The sequence below is a fragment of the Dromaius novaehollandiae genome, chromosome 1 (genome assembly GCF_036370855.1).
Source record: "Dromaius novaehollandiae isolate bDroNov1 chromosome 1, bDroNov1.hap1, whole genome shotgun sequence".
Lineage (NCBI taxonomy): Eukaryota > Metazoa > Chordata > Aves > Casuariiformes > Dromaiidae > Dromaius > Dromaius novaehollandiae.
In genome coordinates this window covers 203331480-203347242 of record NC_088098.1, presented here as the reverse complement: position 1 = coordinate 203347242, position 15763 = coordinate 203331480, and positions in this window count along the sequence as shown.

Below are 15763 nucleotides of genomic sequence, written 5' to 3'. Positions count from 1 at the left end.
AGCTCACAGAACTGTAATGAGCAGAGCATCCTGTTTTGAAAAGGGATAATTATTAAACTGTCATGGTAGGGGGAAAAAAAAAGGCTTGGGTTTTTCTGTGAAATACTAGGTGGTTCAGTGACATAAGGAGCAGGCATGAAGCCAAAGGATGGATAATTTTTTCCTAAGTCTGACCACTTCCTGAAGATGCCAAAGAAGGGGAAAAAATCCTAATGTAATAAACATGTCAAATGCTTGTTCATCACACAGTGGGAGCAAGCAGATGTACTTTTCTAACAAGTGGGAACTGTCCTGCCGATTTTGGCTTCTTGTACCTTCATGTACCTTGGGAATTCGTCCCTTTCCACATTTCCCTGTGATGCTCTTCACTGGTAACGCAGGCAATATGATTTTCCATTAATGTATTGACTGATCCCTTGTGAACACCTTCAAAAGCCAGAACCATTTGCCTGTTAGACAAAGCCAAACACATGAAAACAAGCTGGTCTGTAAGCAGCTCATCAAACATTTCATTTTCTATGTGCTAATTACAGTTTTTAGGTTACAGTTGTTTGATAACAATCTGCATAGGAAAAGGTATGAACGAATGCTAATTATCAGGTAAGAATCTCACTGGATTTTTAATGTGGGATATAAATACATTGAGCAAAATGAATGCAGACTAGCTAGAATACTACCTTAAATTTACCCATAAAACTGCTCGGGTTCTCGGTGGTTATTAACTGCCTGGACATGAAATGTTCATTCCTCTGAATGCGGAGCAGCAAAACAAGCTGTTGCATGAGGATTTCACTGAGTAACGCTGGCACGAAGGCTGTCTGCAGCCATGCTGGCGTATCGCGGTGGCTGGGATTTGGGTGTCTAACATGTAGTTCTCTAAATCTGAAGTCGCCAGCGGGGTTCCTTTTATTGTCAGCGGAGAGGAGAAGTAGGTCAGATTAACCATTTTTTGGATGCGTCTATTTTAAATGCTTCAGTTATACTAAGATGATTCGTTCTTGGGGGTGCCTTTTCCTTTTCATAAACCAACCGCAAAGACAGCACTGAGTGACTGGTTCAAATGGAGACATCTCCACTGAACATATTAAATATTAGGTGAGATGAATTCCCCCTGCCGCCGCTCTCTAATCCTACCTCAGCACCAGACCATTTTTTCCCCTGTGTTCTTGCCCACCTTTCTATATATTCCACTGTGTAATGATCAATTACAGCAGTTCCCCAAATTAGTTATGAGCAATATACAGAAAGACAGATCTTGTCCTAAAAAGATTACAGCTTAGGGGTAGATGGGAAAGGATGGAACCCATGCACACATTTCAAGTTTCATATATTATTCTTTTGAAATTAATTGGATATAAATTATATATACTAACAGTCTCCATGCTCTTCTCCGTTAGTAGCTATGAGCTAACTTTCCCAACCACAAGTCATTCTGCTTTGCGAAATAAAAACTCCCCTATACAGCTCAGCTTGGGAAATTATAACCCTGTTTTTTAAATGTGTTCCTGCCTTTCTTGCTTCAGAGGGAAGGACAATGATTTCTAAAACTTTTGTTGAGCAATATTTTATTGAAAGCTTTGGTTCAACTAGAGACGAAGTCTTTGGCTCTTAAAGTACACCAAGTAAAATCTTATGCTGACAAGAGAAAGCAATCTAGCTCTCCAGCAGTCCTGTGCTGTTATACCTAGTGAGAAAAAGACTTCTCAACTTTATTTTTGAGGGAAAATCGTTATGAACAGCAAATGGTCACATGGTTCAGCAGATGCTGGCATCTCTGTTTAAGGTAGCTGAGTGATACCAGTACAGCATGCTAGCTTCAGAAACATAAAGTAGGAGAAGAACTTTGATAATGAGAAAACCTTTGGGGTGCCCCTTTTGGGGCACATTTAAGTAGTTCCATATTTTTCTCCAGTTAGTCTATTTTTTCCTCTCTCTCTTTTCCACTTCTCTCCTCCCTTCCCTTACTTTTGCCCAACTTGTCCCTGTGCCATTGTGACCAAAGTTTCCAGACTTGTGCCTTTTTCTTTACATCTTCCTACCTTGCAGTAGTTGTTATGTTCCTGGCCTGCTAGCTTTCTGCTCCTCTGTATATTTGCTGCTCAGAATATATACTTTGCCTTGACTCGCACTGCTAGTAAAGACTTTTCTCATTATTCACTTCACCATGTTCATTCACTCAAGGCTTCTTAAGGCTTGAAGCTATCTCAAGAGGGTGGACTCTCATCACTCGAAGGACAGCTGGCACTGAGAGGGTTAAGAAAAATCTGACTGCAGGAATAATACTTCATGTATGTTCACAGTCATGGATTTGGGAGGAAACTTACCTCAGAGTCACTCTGGAGGTCACTAAATTGTCTGCCTCAAGATGCAGAGCTTTCCCTTGATCCTAGCCTGAGCGAGAGGCCATGGAAACGCACTGCTCTGGAGCAGGGCGGGAGCCAGGCTGTGACTCAGCTGCAGCTTGCTCAATGCCTTATTTTTCCTGTTATTAGCAAGGAAACTAATCTGACACAGATCATCTGGCAACTTCTTTCCTTTTCACTGCTCCGCAGTGTGAGGTAATGGATGGGATGAAAGCTCAAGTGGGGAAATAGTAACCTCCAAACAGGGCTTTGCTGATGCAGGTAACCCACATGGCTCCTCACATCTCTTACACCCCCACGCAGTTGTGCAATTGGCCACACCATTTACATCAAAATGAGAATTTGATTATTTCTCTTGAACGATATAAGGCCCTAGCCTAGCCACATAGTGTTGTCATGCTCTACTTGTAACTGAACAACCTCATTTTGGATGATTGATGCTGCAATAAAGTCTGAGGCAAACAATCAGGAAGGGCCACTTAGGAGAATGTGGCTTTGCAAAAAGAGCAGCATATAAGGTAATGTGTGCTCATATCAAGTAGGTTTCCTGCAGAAATTATCTGCAGACCATCAGCTCAGTGGTCCTTTCCAGCAGAGCTGTTTGGTTAAGGTTAGTCTTAGCCTGGCCAAAGTGCCAACACTGAGAACACAAGATGATCACTGAAAGTAAACTTCTCTTCCTACTGTACTCCCAACAATATAGTACCACCAGCTTTACCAGCTTTGCCACCAACCAGTACCAGACTTAGCTTGTTGTTTTCCTTTTCCTGCTGCATCTCGCAGACACATCTCAAGATGTCAGGTCCTGCGTTGGCCCTGCTGCCTGCTGTTCAGAGCCTGCTGCATGACACCTTTGCCACCTGCGTCCTAGATTATTAAACCGCATAGTCTATGGTCTGTTGGAGAATTTGTCTTTGCTCACCAATAACATATTTTGAGTTTTTACTGGAGCCTATGTCATAGGAAGGTTTCAGGTCCATTTTTTTTCAGTAGCCCCAACTACACAGCAAAATACGGCTACACAGGGAAGGAAATTGGAAAGAACTAATGCTTGCTTATGCAAATGGGTTTCATACAAAGATTGATCCACAAATAACTTTTCTCCCAAATAATGATAATTTCTCATGGAGACATCAAAAGTAAATCGCATATTAAAAGTGTCAGCTTTTTCTCAAGTCTTGTCTGATCAGTATTTCTGTGCAACAGAATGCACCAGACATGATGAACAGAGCATTGCAATTCTCCTGATAAACTTGAATACCACCTTATGTATATTTAAGAGAGTTTTTATAGACATGAAGATCACAGTACTAGCGAGAGAGCTGTTTGCTCTCTATAGCTCTGAGCATGGTGTTAGACTCAGGGCAGGAGTCTGTTGCCTAACCACAGATGTCTCTCTCTATCTGGGTTGCCCTAGGGTGTCAAGGATGTCCTTGGAGGACTGGCTGGTATAATGCAGGTGTAATGTAAGTGTGGAGGCCAGAGAGATGCATTAGGGCAACTCAAATGGCATTTATACCTATGTTTAGGCACCAGAATCACTCACTCAGTGTTTACAGACCTCTTTCAGAAGTAAGGGAAATGACATTTCTTTTCCGTAATTAGAACAAAAAAGTGATTTTTTTTCAGTCATGTGAAGCTCTTTTGCCCATTAACAATTATGCATTGACGTATGAAGTTATTCCTTATTGTGCAGAATGTATCTTTTTATTATTTTTTGTTATCAATGCATTGGAAGTGCTCGAACTTCCTGTTCCAGTGTATGTGCACTATAATACAAACAAGAATAGCTATTGAGCATAGCTCTCAAGGAAATCTGTGTTTGTAGTTTTGGGAAAAAAAGGTACTACGTAAAACTGAAAGAGCTGATATCCTGGGCAAGGAAATACAGTGTACCAGAAGACTACTGTTTCAATTCTTGACTGCTCCTCTGGGGACCGTGGTAAAACTTTGTGGAGGAATACAGACCTGGCTTCAGGCTCCCTTTGTAATGTCTTGTTTCTGCTTCAGCTGTTTACTAGGCTAGTCCTTAGAATAGGTCTGAACAGCTCGACTTTGCTCCATCCTCCTTTACAGCTGCCAATAGTTGCAGTGACGTGAGCCCTGTCCGACATTGCGCTGCCCTGACCTTGACTTTCAGATATTAACAGTCAGAGCACAATGTAGTAGACATTGGGCTGGCATCAAGCCACGAGAGAATTCCCTTTGCTCTTGGCCACCCAGCAGCAGAGAGCTGCTTTGTACTCTTGGCATAGCAAGAGGGTCTCCATGTCATTATGTTCTCCATGAGATGAATAGAGAAATTTTTCTGAAGTCCTACTCCCTTGATAAATTTTAATGGAACGGTGTTAGACATTTCAATGACTTAATTACCTTCCTCATGAAGTGGAAGTACTTGTTTGTTGGTAAATAGGGCCATATGATGCTAGCTTTTAAAAACGATAACCTTATTAAACTAAAATGTTGATAACTTTTTTTTTGTTATGTAACACACCATGGAGCTTCTGGAGAAATTATCAGGTTGATACTTTTCTTTTCCTCCCAAAAATGCAGCAAGAAATTGAAGGCTTTTATTATATATATATATATATATATATATATATTTATATTTATATTTATATTTATATATATTTATATATTTTATAAACAAACATTAAAAATATGCTACTTCATTTACAACATTTTTCAATGTCACTAAACTTTCATAACATTAAAAAAAAAAAAACTCACAGGAATGAAAGAAATACTCTGCAAAGTGTCTGTTTTTCTCCCTGCTTCAATTTTGCACATTTGGGGGGGGGAGGGGAGAGGGTGGAAGAGAGAAGGAAAGGGTGAAATGAGAGAAAGAAATCATCCAGAATGGAGCCTGATCACAACTCAAGTTCATATGTTGAGCCAGGACTCCACTGTTAGTCTATGTAAAGTCTGAATAGTCTAACTAAAATACAACAGTTATTCTTAGTTCAGTTACAAAAATAAAAATATTTGTGGTTAATAATACACTTAGGGCTGATATATACAAGCTGTTTTGCATCCACTCCTTTTCCATGCTATTAAGTCACCCACCCTCTGCTGCTCTATGGTAGCTGCCCCCCTTCACCCGCCAGGAGGAAGGTTGGGGGGGAGTTTGCAAGGAGTCATCAGTGTCCCGAGTTCTTTGCTGGGAAGGGTATGACATTGGTATTCCCCAACTTTGGGTCTGCTTGGATTATTTTTATACATTTTCTAACACAATATGCTTACTTGCTTTAGCTAGAGTTGTTCCCAATTCCATATTTTACTTTTTTTTCTGTTCTCTTTTATTATCTCTAAAAAACATTTTACCTGACACACATGGCTGCACTCCTGCAGTGACCAGCAATTGACCACCGTGGTTTGTGTCTATGGTCCTGGGGCCTCTGGTATCTGCCTTTGCCTGTATTCTCCTATGATACATTTTTATTCTCGGATCACAGACAGGCAGGATAAATACATGTTATCACTATCTATTAGTTAACAGTAGGCTTTGCACCACACAATTGCACACAGCTAAACGGAAGCTAAAACAGTTTAGGATATAGTCAGCTGACCAGTTGCTGCCACAGCTAAAACACGCTAAAATCAGCTTAAGCCAAGAGAGTTCCAGACAAATCCTGAGAAACTGCATAGTTAGGTTAATACAAAGCCTGTGGCCTCTTAGTAGTAATGGCAAAATCATTTTTATTGGGCTATAGGGCTCAAATTTTCATTAGGAAGTTTCTGTGAAGGTTTTCTGAAAGTCAAGGACAAGTGCAGATATCTTGGACAAATAGACATATAAAGAGTGGTGCATAGATAACTGGTTTCCATTGGTATACCTACTTACAGACACTTAATTCTGGATCTCTTAATTCTGAACTGAATCCCACCCCAGGGGTGTGATTCTGCTGCCTAAACGTAGACATCAAGCACCATCTGAGAGGCTGAAGAGTGTGAGAAATCCACTCAAGGCTGGCAGATATGACACAGGGTTTGTGGGAGACCCACACCTCCTGGACTAGCTAGTGCCAGGCACTACGCATCTATATTTAGGCAACTGAACTGAGCCCTGTGTAGGACCATATTCTTTTTAATGGACACATTCAAGGGCATCCTGCATTTCTGGTTCATCCCAAGTCCAACATGATTTGTAAGGTGAAACAGTACTGTCACTAAAAGTGGGATTAATGTTATCAGTTTCTCTGATGATTGTCTGTGTCTGACTCATGTTTAAGTTGAATGGTTCTCATCATAGATTTTAACAGAATAGCTCTCTGACATCTAGAGCTGAAACTGGCATGTTGTAAAGCGGATGAATAAGGGAAGTTTTACTGTTCCTATTATATAGATTTGAATGGGCTGCTTTTTGAAGAATACATTTTTCTGCCTCAATCATGGTGTTAAAAACCCATTGATAAATTCATCTTCAGTGGTCCATGGACAACCTTTGCAGAAGTAGGTATTTCAGACAGAAATTAATATTAAAGAGGGGCACTTAGTTCAGTTCTGTCAAAGGCAAAAGAATAATGCCCGTAATGTCTGCTATCTAACAAGTTGGTAAGCTACCCTTCTCCCTGCCCCCAAAAAGAGACTTAGGAAACTGGCAAAAGTCTGAAAATGTGAGTATGGCTCCTAACACACAGAAACCATGTGAAAATTAGGTACCTCGGAGGCAATATCCACAAATAGCAATGCTCTGAGGAAGGAGCAACTTAAGCTAACCATTAGGAAATGAATACAGCCATAAAATCTTTCCCCTCTCTGGATTATAGGCACTTAATTCTACTTGAGATCACCCTTTGGGTAGCTACTTAAATCAGTCTTTTTAAAGAAAAAACAGGTAGGAGTTGCTCCTTTCTTTCAAAAAATGGCACAAATGTATGGCCTTATTGTACAGCCTTGGGAATGAAGACTTGCTATCCTTCTCTTCCTTACTCTTCTTGAGAATCACTAAAGTATCTCTGTTGCCCCACTGCTGGGACAGAGGTAATCTCGGTGTCTCAGCAGCCGTGCAGCAGTGGGGAACAGCAGTCGCGCCGTCTGTTGTTGCTTTCCACTTTACTGGGGTAGAAGAGAATGACAGCTGAAATGAGTATTCCTTACGTCAGGGGATACTTTGAAGCACACAGGGCCATAAAGTCACCTTGCCTTTCTCTGTGCAAAGTGGGACAGCTTCAATGGGCAAGAATGAGAGCACTGCCACTCCGAAAGACCCCACAGCCTGGTGGGAAGCGCATGTTTTGGGAACTGGAATATATAGAGTTGAACGCTGTCTGGTAGCAGCTGCTTTTATTCTGAGTCAAACACAACCTAAGTAGTTTTTCTAACCCCAAGCTACTGTATAAAGGTGGGATGAGGACATCATATTTCTACATCAAGGTTTGTAAGAGATAATGGCAGTTTTCTATGGTTCCTGCTGTGTTAGGTGTTCTTGGCATAAACATAATAGATGAAGTCCCTTAGAGGAAAACCCAACAAGTCTTATACTTGGTCTTGCACTGCTGTGCACTGGTAGCATGTATTGTTGACCTCCAGACATGAGCTGGGAACCAAGGGAGTTCAAGGAAATAGTTCCACAATACTCCAAAGAACATATTTTAAAGGAACCTTGTGAAAGTATTAATTATGGAAACACCAAATGAGTCAAAAAAGTAATACAAATGCTTCCTGGAAAAAAAAACAAAACTATAAGCCTTGAAGTTGTGTAAAAATAACAGAAAGAGAAGAGTTTTAATAATGTTACTCCTATACAGTTTAAATATTAAGATACACTTATGGGTGGTCTGCTTATGAGGGCTTAATTTTTCCAAGCTTCAGCTGTTAAGCTGTAAGAAATTAAGTATCTCATTACAACTTCAGATGAGAACTTTTATGGTCTAATCACTAACATAAAACTTCATTGTTACTAATGTGATAAGTGAATGAACTTCTCATCTGTGTCTAGACAAACTAAATTTAACCTTTAACTTAACATTTATCTTCAATGGTTCTCTAAACTATTTTATCTTGTTTTGTGGTTTGTCCTAGACTTGTGGGCAAAAAGTTTGTCCTTCTACCATCTATGGCCATTTCCTTTGATTCTTCTTCTGTTGGCATCTCTTTTGGAGGAGGAAGTAGAGGGACCTAATTTTGGCTGATAACCTTAACTTTGGAAGCCTTCTATAAAAAGCCAAAGTCCATTACCATTTCCAAATCCCCTTTAGCATCCTCTGTATGTATTTCATAGCTGCTCTTTATATTAGCAGTCTGGACTTTCTAGTAGAATTTTGAGCTCTGAGATACTGATTAAGGTTTACCATATGCTTAGCCTTGGTACCCATTAACGTGGAAACCGTGGAACACTAAAAACTCTGCCAGAGCCATTGAATATCTAAAATAGCATGGCCTCATTTGAGAAAATATTGCCAGGGTGATGGTGCTATAGCCAAACTGAGTCCCCACATAGGGCCAGCCAGCACATGATGTGGTTATTACTGAGCTGTCCTTGTAGCTATCCTAGGAATAAATTTGGCCTCCTGAGCTCAACTTGCAGAAGCAAGATTTCTGTAATTGTGGGTTTTCAGGTAGATTTTTTACAAAATATATACTTATGAAAACGTCAGTAGAAATGGCATTATTCTGAGTCCTCAGCCCTCCAGAAAGAGCCTGTATGTAAATATAGCACCGTTGCTTGAAAGGGTGTCAGGAAATTACGTTTTAATGTATCTGTATTGTTCCAGTTCTCTTGTTTATATTAGACCTGTAAGAACACTCTTTCAAAGTGTAATTGCCCTTAAGCTTTTATGGATTGTTTTAAGAGACCATCAAATATCCAGCATCAACACTTTTACACAACATGAGAAACTTTACTGAGCAAAGTTGCTTGTCCCAGTAATGATTATTCACTCTTGTAAAAACGTTGTTCTGAGACTGGCTGGTTGATTGCTTTAGGAATAACTGTTTGAATCTCCTTTGGTGGGGGGAATGAATGAAAAGGAGATTCATGCTGCTGCTTGATTTCTAGGAAAACTATCAAATTTTTCAGTGGCACTTAATGAGATAGAACAGACCATATTTTTGAAAGTTTTCAAAAGTCGAGGAGTACAGTACAATAAAATCACTCATAAATAAGGCTGTACCAAGCACAATAAAATCACTTGTCTCTGCTGCTGTTTAAAAATTTTCATGTCATATATCTTGTGTTGGTGGGATGAATCTGAATAAGTAATTATCATCTCTTATTTTTGGTGACCTGCAAAGCTACATATACTTGGCTCATACATATTACTGCTTCTGCTCAGGCCTCTAATGCTTTCTCATGAAAGTGAATAGTCTTGAGGGAAGATGTTAAAGGTAAAACTTTTATTTTTGCAGCCTAGGTATACATACATGACACTTCCTGGATTTGTGCAGTAACCCCACTTCCTTATCTCTTTAAATTTTCAGTATTAAATTATTTGCCTATTTACAGCACCAGCACTGTTTAGGTGAACTCTGCACCAATGAAATGAAGATTAATTTCAATGACATCAATGAAGATGGGCACCCATCTATGCCCATCTTTCATTTATGCCTATCCATCACATGTGATTTTATTCCCACTGCCAATATCAAGGCAATATTAGCTTATAGACGGAAAAAAAAAATGTAGGAGCTGAACCTGAAAAAGCAGTACATTCAAAATTCATAACAGCCTTTAACTGAAGATGGGGGACTACTGTTGACCAAACAGTCTGTAGTATAGGAACAGTCTAGATTTTCTTGTTAATGTTAAGTTCTGTCAGTGTAGCATCTGCGAATAACTTTGTGACTTTTAGCTAGCTAAATAAATTACTCCATTCCATCCCATCTGGTCTAGTATAGCGCACTTCAGCACATCCCTCCACGATGTTTATTTCCCTCGTATGTATGATATAAATATAGAAATAGAGCTGGAAGGGACTGTTGGAGGTCATCTAGTCCAACCTCCCACTTGAAGAAGGCTATTGCCAACCTTAGATCAGGTAAACCATGTATCTAGCCTGTCATCTGCACTGACTTTTGGTAGAACTAATGATCTGTCTCTGAGGTATAGTAAAAGAGATCAGAGATGCTGACTGTGGCCAATAGCTAAATTTTTCTGGCACAATGGGCCTCTTGAGGATAATAGGAAATACTATCCTATGAGGCAAGTGGGTAGAAGTACTGTGAGGGATTCTACAGGAATCAGGACTATCAAAAATCTCCCTGCCTTCTTGCTTCAGATTAAATGTACATTTCTTTTGATTTGTCTTCAGATGCAGAAATCCATGAGAATACCTTCATTTTCATCAAAATAGCAGAAACCTAATCACCAGACAAGCAAAATTACAAATATTGGAGGAGAGGATGAATAAGAAACAGCAGGCAACAATACAACAAAACTGGAGATGCTGAGGTATTGTGGTGATAAGCGCGAGAAAAGAAACTATGTACATAGAAAAAGAGATATATGAATACTATAATAATTCAATAATAGGCCTATGGGAGAAATATTCTCATGAATTACATTAATAAAAACTGACTTATTTGTCATTATACATTTTCTTCTACATCTTAAATTTCATCTCTGCATCTTTGTGTCTGCCTTTAAGGAAAAAAAAACCTGCCTTAGAAATTGGATTTCACATTATACTTCATAGTCGGTGCTTTGTCTGGTCTGGTGCCTCTGAGAAAATGCTGAATCATTTAGTTATGTGGTAAAAATAATAAATAGCTTTGTTTAATGTAGAATGTAATATGTTTGTGTTATACTTTGAGGACAATTTGGGTGAAAAGTAAATCCAGCTAATGCAACCAAAGAATGTCAACCATACAGATTGTGCTGTAAGAGCTCGAGGAATGAAACATGAAAGATTGGCAATGTTTTTCCCAAAACCTAATACAGTTTGAGACAACACAGTATTATCAGATAGTGAGTACGGAACATGTCATTCTTCAGCCTCTAACATATCAATATAAAAATGAAGCCTCAAGAAATACATGTTACTTTATACACTCTTTCATGTAAATATAGATGAAGATATTATATCATTCTACTCAGCAACAAGTATCAAATATGTGTTAAGGTTACATTGGATGACAGAGAAATATATTTTAGAGCCTATATTAAAAGGGGAAACTCGGATTAAAAGTGATGTTTTAAATCAATTGACCTGACTCAGTCTTCCCTGGTGATAGAAAGCAGCTTTTTATAATTAGACATAAATACTAAATGTGGCCTGATATCTCATGTTTTTTGAGGGAAAAATTTCTACACAAGGCATTTAGTAGCATGTAGAAAAAAAATCTATTGAGTATCTTGGTGCTCAGGAGATTTTATCAATACAGAAAACTTAAGCTAAAGCTCCGATGAAGCCTAATACATGATTAGATTTTAAATTGTGTTTGAAAATGGACAGCTAGATTTGGAGACGCAGGGGTTGTGCGATTCTGCAGCAAATCAAAGGGTGATATAGGGGGCTAGCCTGAATGTAATTAATATTTCTCACTCTAATTTTAGCTATTGTTTCTACAATGCTTGTAGGAGGAAAGCATGCCTCTCTCCCTTGCTTCTTGCTCTTCACCTGATGGAAAATGACAATGCCATATGCTAGTAAAATATGCTGAGACACATTTCAATATGTTGAAAAATACATGAGACTTCAAGACTATTTCCAGATTTCATTAATACATTACAGTTTCACTGCATAGTAATAATGGGCTGAACATTACATATGGAGGAAAAGTTTCTCTTACAAAAAATTGAAAGGTGTGCAGTTTGCCTGTCTTGCTATTTCTGGGGAAAAGCTTTGGCTGAAGATGTTCAGATGGAATGTGACCTGACTTCACTGTAACAATCCTACAACCCTAGCTCAAAGCAAACCTCTTAGAGGAACTAGAACAAGACTCATCTCTTGCCCAGGGCTGACCTGCATATAATGACCATACTTGTTTTCTCTCTGTGCATGACATTTTTAGCTCCTTAAGAGGTGAAATATGTGCATTAAATGCTGTTATGTTTTGTTTAAAAACACTCCTTAAAGACTGATGTGCTCCATAGGTTTCCCCAAACATCTAAATATTGATGTACATTTCAAACTAGGACTTATTATTCTGAGCAGCAAGTTGCTAAATCCTACTACAGCGACACAACACCTTGAGATAATGTTTAATGATCTGAAGTGAGACTGTGCTGTGGTGAAGTTAGATGGTATGTGCCTGAAGAAAAGTGGTGATTTAGTGACAATCCTGAAACCTTTAATCTTACATATGGTTTCTTAAATGCTCCTTTTTTTTTTTTTTGTGGAGAAAAATAGAAGTAATTTAGGTCAGAGAGGAAAAAAACCAATGAAAGCAGTATCAAAATGAAACAGCTATTTTTAGTTTTAGATTATTTTTCAGAAAATGAGTGCATCTGTGATGAGTCATTCCAGCGGCTAATGAAAAAGCTGGGTTTCTCACACCCCTCTAACCTTTTTAACATGGCACCAGGCAGCAAAAGGTTTCTGAAGCATCACAAAACAGAATTCCATAAAATATACCAAGGCCCATAACCAGTAGATATCATCTATTCAAGTCACCTCCACCCCAGTATATCTTACACCTGCGCCTGTGCTTCTACTCTGTGCTCATTGTCAGACTTCAGTCCTCTTAGCTGAGTATTGCTTCAAGCCAAATTCAGATTAGCTCACTAACAGCAGCTCCAACTAGTGCTTGCACCTGACAATATGTACCCATCTTTGTGAAGCATATTTCTTAATGCTCCCAGCTAGTGTGGCCATATCCGTCTTTTAGGATCCAGTGGATTTTTCTTGCCTTCAATGTGCAGCAAATATTCTCTGCATGAACAACCTTAGTTTCCTTTGGAATTTGCCACCCCTGGACATTGTACACTGCTGTACATTGTCTTTGTACCCAGAACTTGGCATAAACCTTTCCTATGGATGGTGATCAGTATCTGATAAAGATTTGCTGTTAGTATTCATTTCTTTTGGAATATACCACAAAGCCATTTTTCATTCCCAGGCTTGGGAATTTAGTTGATCTTTTAATGAGCTCAGGAAGCTGAAAATAGTATGGGTGCTCCTAAAAAACTCCCTTCAGTCTACTCCATAAAAGCTAAGAGACGTAAGCTTATTGCAAAAAACCAGTTGTTTACCATGCATGGACGGCTGAGGAGACAAATCCCTGCTGGCGAGTCAAGTTCTGTCCTTCCATCTGAATGATTGCAATAAAGTACAGTCTTTGGATGCTAAGTGAGATTTCCACCCCCCACTGATATTTTTGCAGGCACTTTTTGCATTTGATCTCAGCCCAGTGGTTGCCCAGGAAAGATGGAGGCCATCACGATTCATATCACACTGCCAGGTCAAGTGACGTGAGTCAGCCTGACCTGGAGCAGACAGCCCTGAGTTCTGTCATGTATGTCGTGTGTGTGGTTGAGCTGGCAATACTGGCATCTCAATATAGCAACAGCTAGGGACTAGTTGCATGCAATTGCAAACTCAAGAAACTGAACAGTTGGTAATGTTTATTTAAAATGTTGAGATCATTGCGAATGATGATAGATCACAGCCAGACAATGATGTGTGATGTCTCAGTGACCCTGCTCCACAGGAAAAGCATGAAACCATCTGCGAGTTCATTTTAATTCTAGGAACAAGAGGAGTGGCTATTTAGAGGACTGCAATGGGTCATCCGAGCTGCCCATTATGCATTTCTAAAAGGCACAAAATAATAGTCAGCTATTCATTATTTACAATTGTTTTGCCCATTCAGTTCAGTAAATCTGTTATGTTTATTAGGATGTTCTTATTAGAACAAGACAGAAAGAACGTAGTTAATGACAGCTGGGAAGAGGAGTGAAGCACTAAACAGAATGCATTGAATAAATCAGGTTGTAAGACAATTTCATCAATATCTTTCTCCATTAGTCCATGCTCCATCAATGCTTTATCTCCCCATGCAAAAGTTTTGTTTAATTTGAAAAGTGATTATACACTTTCTGGTGAAACAGGTACACAGGTGTACAGGATCATATTTTTATAATAAAGCACACTTCCTTTACTTCAATTCTGGTTCATTGCTGCCAATTTCTTCTAGGTAGGCACAAGTTGCCACTGATGCAGCTTTCCACAAGACTTGAATCTCTCTCTCTCTTTTTTTAAGCAAACTTACATACCACTATCTAGATGCTGAAGAGTTGGTGAAATGATTAAAATCTAATGCTGAAATAAGTATGGCTGAAATGATCCTTTGCATAAATTTCAGACATCATTCATACTTTTTTTAATATAGAATTTAAGAAAGCACATTTTACCTTGCTACTGGGACAGTGTACACCTGGCCCGTTACAGAAACCCACCTGGCAGGTGGTAACTTGTTAAGCCTTTAATGGGCATTCAGTCAGTAATGTGTCACAGTTCAAAAACTCTGACTGACTGTTAGATTTGGCAGTGGCAAATATCAGTGCTTTTGAGTTGGCCAGAAAACTGTCAAGCTCAAGCATCTTGTTTTCCTGCACCATTTCTAAATTATTTTCTTTCCCCCACTATATTTTCTCATTTTCTATCCAAAGAAACATGACTCTAGTGAGGAAGATTAACCTTATATACTATCATGTTGTATTTCTACATTCCTGAAGCCTTTTTCATCTTCAATAACACTTTCCAGATCTCTGTTAAGCTACTTGAGTATAGTGAAGAAGGTGTTAGGAGTACATGTCAGTGTTTGTCATTGGTGCTACCCTACCCAACAAATATGCTAAAGTTTCTTATGGCAATGGGAAATGACACACATCTAGTTATATATAAGCATGCCTTCTTTTCATATATGCAGTTTGGAAGTGCAGTTAACCTTTGTTATGAGCAACATTTTGATAGGTCATCTGTACAGGTATAATTCAGAATTAGCTGTACCAACAGCCATCAAGCCCTCTTGCTAGCTTTCTACAATCCTCTCCTGCTGGTTCTTCACAGCCCCTGCATCATCTAATGACATTCAGCCACAAATCAACCAGACTCCACACAGGTGTCATATACTCACAGGTATATGATATCAAGGGTGGTATAACATATTAGTTTGATCTGTTCACCAGTTGTTAGTTATCATTTTAAAACTGGATCATCCCACCTTTGTATGCTCTCTGTGCTTCTGTTGATTATTTGTCATAATGTGAGTTAAAGCAGAATGGGTCCGTGATACGGCAAACTTTTCAAACGAGCTATTGCTAGATCCATGGCAATGTACAGAAAATCTGTAGTCATTAATGACAAGCTGTAGTTCTAAACCGGCCTTGCAAATTAGAGCCTGTTTTGTTGACATACAGGACATAGTAGACAAAGCACTTAATGTTTAACTTTTTGGAAACAGACTTAAATTCAGCTATTGAATGGACTGGAGATCTTTATCACATAAAAGGAATT